This window comes from Cervus canadensis, chromosome 33, assembly GCF_019320065.1.
Source record: "Cervus canadensis isolate Bull #8, Minnesota chromosome 33, ASM1932006v1, whole genome shotgun sequence".
NCBI lineage: Eukaryota > Metazoa > Chordata > Mammalia > Artiodactyla > Cervidae > Cervus > Cervus canadensis.
The window spans coordinates 36,327,348-36,335,094 of NC_057418.1; positions in this window are offsets into that span (position 1 = coordinate 36,327,348).

Consider the following 7,747-nt stretch of genomic DNA (forward strand, 5'->3'; position numbering starts at 1 on the left):
GATTCTTTACCAACTGAGCTACCAGGCAAACTCCAGTTTGAGTTAGTTGTTTAAATTTTTTTAAAAATTAGTTTTAAAAAATTAAATTGTTTAGAATACTTAAAAAAAAAAAAACAACCAGGAAACTACTGAGACAATAATGAAAGGGGTTTTGTTCCTTTCCATTGCGGTGTTAGAGAGAGACGTGTGGAGTCTGGTTGTGACGAGCTTCAAATTAGCTGGCAGAGAACTAGGGTCATGTAGGTTTCTGCTGCTATAAAGTGTTACCTGAAGTCTGAAGTTAACTGCAAAATCAGATTTTAACAACTCTCTCTGACTTCATAGAAAGTTCATAGGACTCAAATTTTGAAAGTGTTTTAATATTTTGGCCACCTGATGGAAAGAGCCGACTCATTGGAAAAGACCATGATGCTGGGAAAGACTGAAGGCAGGAGGAGAAGGGGATGACAGAGGATGAGATGGTTGGATGGCATCACCGACTCGATGGGCATGAGTTTGAGCAAGCTCCGGGAGTTGGTGATGGAAAGGAAGGCCTGGCGTGCTGCAGTCCATGGGGTTGCAAAGAGTCGGACACGACTGAGTGACTGAACACCACCACCGCCAACAAAGTGGGAAAGTATCAACACATCTTATGGAAACACAAATGCGGGAATCTGTGGTGGTCCAGTGGTTAGCACTGTTTTCACTGCTGAGAACCTTGGTTTGATCCCTGATAGGGGAACCAAGATTCCCCAAGCTGCATGGCCAAAAATAAACAACCTCCCTGCCCCACCCCCTACAAATGTGTATTAGAAAGGTCCTGACATGAACTGCAAAGATACTGACATGGTTAATGCTGACCAGCATGTTATTTGAAACTTCCTCCTGTTCTTGCAAGCCTCAGCTGTGTCTCTATATGCCATTCAATGGGATTTCTTAAGATCCAAAGTCTGTATTTTTAAAACATGGATTTCACTTTGCAAAATAAAACTGTTCTGTGGGTGAAGTAGGAATCGTCTTCCAGTCTCAGGGTTCTGACGGGAGACCCAGGTGTTCAGCAGTCCCATGTCTTTCAAATCTGTTAGCATGTGACTCTAGAAATCAAAGCAGAGGAGGTGTCACTCAGATGCCTCTTTCAGTCTGACCAGAGCCCTGATGAGATCTGGGGAAGTGTGTTTCTAAACCCGCACAGAAGCTTCTCACAGCCCCTCTGCACCTGGCCCCCGAGGGGTGAAGCCTGCCTCTTTACGCAATAACTCTTCTCAGATTTCAGCCATAAAGAATAAAGACGTTTTGCAAACTTGCTATGTACTTTGTTTCATTAAACAAATGGGATCCTTTTTCTTGCTGCCTTGGGCATCAGAACAGGTGTATCAACAACCATTTGGTGCTCAGAGGCGGATACTCCCGGTCCACCTGGGACTCCCATGTCTCTGCTCTACGTTACATGACCCCAGACTGGACTTTGTGGCACCTGGGTCTTTTCTCCTGTTTCTCCTGTCTTCGCTCACAGTCAGGTCTTTTCGCCTCTCCCCTGAATCTCTGCAAACACTGTTCCACCGTGTTTGGGGATCAGCTGCCTGTACTTGGAGGCACAGCGGGTTCGTGCCTGCCAGGCTGTTGGTAATAAATTAATCACATGCACTTGCATAATTTCTTGCATAGGCATATGTATGTGTTTTTAATATACACTGACCAGAAGATAATTTTTCTTGGTTTTCGCTACAAAGTAAATGAGATGGTCTTGAGCAATTACTTCTGGATAATTGAGATTTACATATATATATATGTATGTATATGTATATATGATATGTCAGCAAAGGTGAAAATTCAGGCACTGAAGCGTTATCTTCCAAATTGTACCCTGATTTTCTTCTGATGACGAGAGGCTAGCTCTTAAATGAGGCCAGGAAAGTATAATGTTTTAAAATCTTTGCAAGATTTCCTCCAGTGTGCCGGTTCTGGGCATTCTGGGGGGTATCAGGACAGTCTGGTCTAAAAGATACAGCGTGTGTGCATGGGCACAGTCTACTGGTGTGTCTCGTTGGGAGGCTCCAGTATTCTTGCCTGGGAATCCCACGGACAGAGGAGCCTGGTGGGCTACAGTCCACGGGGTCACAGAGAGTCGGACATGACTGAGTGACTTAGCTCATAGTCACATTCTAAGGAAGAGGGGTCAGGACCCCAGTGTGTTAATCTGGAGGTCACAAGTCCAACTAGCCCATAACGACTAGGTTTCTGGAGGCAGAGCGGCTCTTCACACCCGAGTTGATTTCAAATGTGAGCACTCATTTCTGGGTGGTCCCTCCTCCCTGGTAAGGTGCATCCTGGGCAGTCATTCCCACTGCGGGCTTCAGTTTTCAGCTGTGCTCCCCGCTAGATGCGGACAACGACGGTGCTGTGGTCCTGGCTGGACACCCCTGCCCGCTGGCCTGCGCTGAGGCACCCCCTGCAGACGGGCCTCCTTCGGAAGCCTCCACTGGTCACCTGCCCCCTCCATCCTGCCCTGGGGGAAGGGGTGGTCCTGCTTCCCCAGCCCCACCCTCCAGCTCCATAGGGGGGATTCCCCCAAACCTGGGCCACTTCTGGGCTCAATGCAGAGGGCACCCTCTTCTCCCGGGGACCTCCGGGTGGTGGGCGGCGGCTGTGGCCGCAGAAGCATCTCTGACGGGGCCAGGGGAGGCGGGGCCCCATTTGCCCACCTCTTTGCAACAGCAGGGGATCGCTGGCTGGAGGCTGCAGAGGCCCCTGCTGTCTGATCAGCAGCCCGCAGCCTCCCTCACAAGTGCAGGGAGAGTCAGGGCTTCACGTGTACGGTCGGCCTACCGGAATCGCAGCACCTCCTCCCGCGTGGTGCCTGCTGCCCCGAGGGAGCCTCGAGCTCAGGGACTTTCCACGCAGGGAGGCTACAGAACCAGCGCTCAGACCGGGCAGCTGGGGCTTGTATTTTCCTGTTATGATTTTGCAACTCACCGAAAATTGCCAGATTGCTTTCTCACATTCTTCCTAGAGTTGCATTTGCTAATACAGTCATTTCCCTGATGTTTTTAGGTAAATCCATCATAGAGCTAGCTAGCAGTAAGAGCTGTGTCTTTTCTATTCCCTTTTGTCTTTTAAATAGTTGTGTTTGTAGCTGGGTCTTCATTGCTGTGCGGGATTTTCTCTAGTTGTGGTGAGTAGGGGCTTCTCACTGCAGTGGCTTCACTTCTTATGGAGCGCAGGCTCCAAAGCAGAGGCTCAGCAGTTGTGGCAGAAGGGTTGAGTTGCTCTGCGGCATGTGCAATCTTCCCAGATCAGGGATCGAACCCACGTCTCCTGCATTGGCAGGAAGATTCTCTACCACTGAGCCCCCAGGGAAGCCCTCTAATCCTTCGTTTATTTCTTTCTTATATTAGAGTCCAGGTGGACCTTCCAGACCACCAGCAGGGCACTGTTGTCCTCAATGTCAGTCTGTCCTCGTGATGCAAGGCGGCTGCTATAGCTCCCTCCATCACATTTTTATTCCAGCTAACAGAAAAAAGGAGAGGGGGAAACAGGTAGCCTTTTATTTAATGACACAGTGTGAAAGTCATAGAAATCACTTCTCCCAACCTACTGGCCTCGATGTGGTCCTGTGCTTCCAACAGGGGAAAGGAAGGCTGGAGAAATGTCTCCCATGAGTAGCCATGTGTCCACACACATGTAATAACAGTGAACACACTTATGTAATTGTGTCACGATGGACCATTACTCTGTGGGAGGGGAGAGGAGGCACTGGGGAAATGGATTTCAATGGAAAGAAGTACCATTTGCTTTAAAAAACAAGGGCAAAGATTGTATGTGTTAAAGAAATGCTCAGCTGCAGTAAAAAGAGCACAGTGCAAGCTTGGTAACAGTCTCAGCTCAGCCTCTGAGAGGCGGGTCGGCCCGGGGCCCTCTGCCTACCCACGGCCTCCTCCCACACTTGCTGTGATGACCAGCATCCGGAGCCAGTCACTCTAAATCATCTGGGTACCACATCTGGGGGCTTCCCTGGTGGCTCAGATGGAAAAGGATCTGCCGGCAATGCAGGAGATGCAGTTTCTATCCCTGGAGCGGGAAGATCCCCTGGAGGAGGAAATGGCAACCCACTCAGTATTCTTGCCTGGAGAATCCCAGGGACAGAGGAGCCTGGAGGGCTGCCGTCTATGGGGTCCCCAAGAGCTGTGATAGTTTACGGTGAGCGGTGTCAGATTCGTGATCTCTGAAGAAGATTTAGCTCCAGGACCAGGCTTGGTCACTCAAAAGCCTTTGTGCAGCGGAGTTAAGTGTGAAAAGGGACAGAGAAAGGTTCTGACACATCAGGAGGGGGAAGGAGAGTGCCCCCTCGGTAGTCTTCAGCTCAGTCGCTCAGGCGTGTCCGACTCTTTACGACCCCAAGGACTGCAGCCCGCCAGGCCTCCCTGTCCATCACCAGCTCCCGGAGCTTGCTTAAACTCATGTCCATTGAGTCGTTGATGCCATCCAACCATCCCATCCCCGTCTCCTCCTGCCTTCAGCGAGGCCTTACATACTTTTATCAGACCCACTCCCACAACATACGTCTTAAGATCACAGGAGTAGATGAAAGGTTCTCTTAAGGAGAAACATGTCCTGGAGCAGGGTACATTGTTATATGATCCTTAGAACAGAGTTTAAGCTAAGTTGTTTCGTGTAATCATCAGCTCCGGGCGTAAAGAAAAGAATGTTTTATGTGATGAAGACTAAGGAATGTAGAAAAAAAAAAATGTCCCTTCTTCGTCCTTGAGAATTCTGGACCCCTCTCCCCTCCCCGAGGGCCCCAGATCTCTGTCTCCTCCTTGGGGACCCCGGACTGCTGCCTAGGGACTGACTCAGTTGGACACAATGACCGATCGCACACCACAATTTCAAGGGGCCTGACTTCGCAGGCGACGTGGGGGCGGACCTCCGGACGGGACGCGGCTGCCACCTGCTGGTCACAGTCTGCGTTTACGGGACGTCCAGGAGAGAGGCCCCAGCATCTCAGAGGGCAACCCCGCCCCATCTGCCCGCGAGGTCAGTGGGGGACGCGCGGGCGCCCTGGAGATGCCGTCAGTGGCGGCCGGCAGCCTGGCCTTCCCAGGGAGCGGTCCTTGGCCGTGTTTCCAAGTCTGCACCCCGGGCCCAGGAAGCCTGGTGTGCGGTCGGCACTTGGGTCTCACACTTCTCTCCATGAACACTATGGTCCCACTGAAAAGGCCAGCTTTTCAAGGCTATGGTTTTTCCAGTGGTCATGTATGGATGTGAGAGTTGGACTATAAAGAAAGTTGAGTGCTGAAGAATTGATGCTTTTGAACAGTGGTGTTGGAGAAGACTCTTTGCAGTCCATCCTAAAGGAGATCAGTCCTGGGTGTTCATTGGAAGGACTGATGCTGAAGCTGAAACTCCAATACTGTGGCCACCTGATGTGAAGAACTGATTCATTTGAAAAGACCCTGATGCTGGGAAAGACTGAAGGCGGGAGGAGAAAGGGACGACAGAGGATGAGATGGTTGGATGGCATCATCGACTCGATGGACATGGGTTTAGGTGGACTCCCGGAGTTGGTGATGGACAGGGAAGCCTGGCGTGCTGCGGTCCTTGGGGCTGCAGAGTCGGACGTGACTAAACTGAAGTGGAAATGCCAGCATTGCTGTTCCAATTTGTCTTGGCAGGAAGGTGTGGGTCTCAGCACCCCTCATTTGTCCCATGGGACCCAAGCTGAGTGTGGCAGCGGGCTCAGGGGCCGGGAGGAGCAGACGCAGAGCCCTCTGCATGGGAATCGTGATGAGCCTCCTGTTAAGTCAGAGCTGGGCTTCCTGCGCTCTCCCCTGGTGGCGTTCACACCCTGTGCGCCAGCCCTGGGTGGAGAAGGAGTCTGCTGATGGTTTACAGCTGAAGCAGGGACGCTGCCAGATGCTTGCCAGGAACTCGGGTACCGAGGTTTCCACAGGCCGGTGACGGTTACCATGGTTACTAGAGCAGGGCCCGGAGGGGAGCGGCCCCCGTTGCCAGTGCCCAGGAAGGCCCTTCCCTCCCGCGGTCTGGTGTGAGTCGGCAAGGATGCTGGGAGACCTTCCTCCCCCATCAAAATCTGCAGGATGCCCCCTCCTGTCTCTCGCCCACGGAGGACGGCAGGGTCCCTTCGTCTGCCTCTCTGTTGATGAACCGGCTCTCTTCACCAGCTCTCCCCACACACTCCCCTTAAATGTCAGGTTGGGAATTTAACTTTCAAGTAACGCCATGGCTGAGTCCACAGTTTCCAGGGAATTTTGCTGCCTCGTTTTTGCTGTTTTCTTCCTTTATCTTAACAATGTCTGCCTTTGTGTTGGCAGAAGTCACAGCCAGTGCGTTTTTCCTAGGCAGACAGCGCTTCAGATTTTATGATGCTGGTGTTTGGAATCAAACTAAATATTTTAGAGTAAATTAAAGCTCTAATTGCTTGCAGGCTTGTTATGATGCAGCAGGATTGGGGGGGGGGTTCTTAGTAAATAAAAGTATGATAGCATCAGAGTTCTAGTAAAAATGAGATAAGTGAGTCATGAGAGAGTTCTAGAGTTTCTCCCACTCGACACTGAAATTCAAGTTAGAAACCAGAACGGTGTGCCTGCAACTCCCCCTGAGCTGAGCTCGAGGCTGCTTGGAGGAATTATTTCTGTAAAATACATTTATTTTCTCTAGTATGGTGAGTGTGTTCACATCCCAGGTTTCTGTTCAGGCTTAAAAAGAGGTGTTTTGTGTTTTTTTTTGCCTGTATTTTAAATTTGAAAATAAGTGTTATAATTAAATATATTTGTTGAGTTTTAACTTGTAGTGCAAGGAGATCAACTCACACAATCCTAAAAGAAATCAACCCTGAATAGTCATTGGAAGGACTGATGCTGAAGCTGAAACTCCAAAACTCTGGCCACCTGACACAAAGAGCTGGCTCGTTAGAAAAGACCCCGATGCTGGGAAAGAGTGAAGGCAGAAGGAGAAGGGGGCAGCAAAGGATGAGGTAGTTGGATGGCATCATTAACTCAACGGACACGGATCTGAGCAAATTCTGGGAGATAGTGGAATACAGAGGAGGCTTGTGTGCTGCAGTCCATGGGGTCGGGAAGAGTCTAACTCAACTGAGTGACTCAAAAACAACAGTAACGAGACTAACCAAGAGCTGCAGCTGAGACCTGGGGGCTGAGTTTCAGGCCGGTGTTGGACCGGGGTCGGGTGTGCTGAGACCTGGCCCCTGTTTTCTCACTGAGGGAAGAACTGGTCGTGTGAGCACACAGCTGCTAGAGCGGTTTGGGCTTTTGTCCAGAGGTGGGAGACAAGCCCCCTGGGCTTGAGTCCCCTGGACTGCAAGGAGCTCCAACCAGCCCATCCTAAAGGAGATCAGTCCTGGGTGTTCATTGGAAGGACTGATGCTGAAGCTGAAGCTCCAGTACTCTGTCCACCTGATGCGAAGAGCTGACTCACTGGAAAAGACCCTGATGCTGGGAGGGATTGAAGGCGGGAGGAGAAGGGGACGACAGAGGATGAGATGGTTGGATGGCATCACTGACTCAATGGATCTGAGTTTGAGTAAACTCCAGGGGCTGGTGATGGACAAGGAGGCCTGGCGTGCTGCAGTCCATGGGGTCGCAAAGAGTCGGACACGACTGAGCGACTGAACTGAACTGAACTGGAAAACAAATCTGTCCTATGCGCTGAACCCCCATGTGAACACACAGCCTGATCTGATAGGAGCTGAATCTAACCAAGAAATGTTCAGTTTCGCGTCGAACGGAAA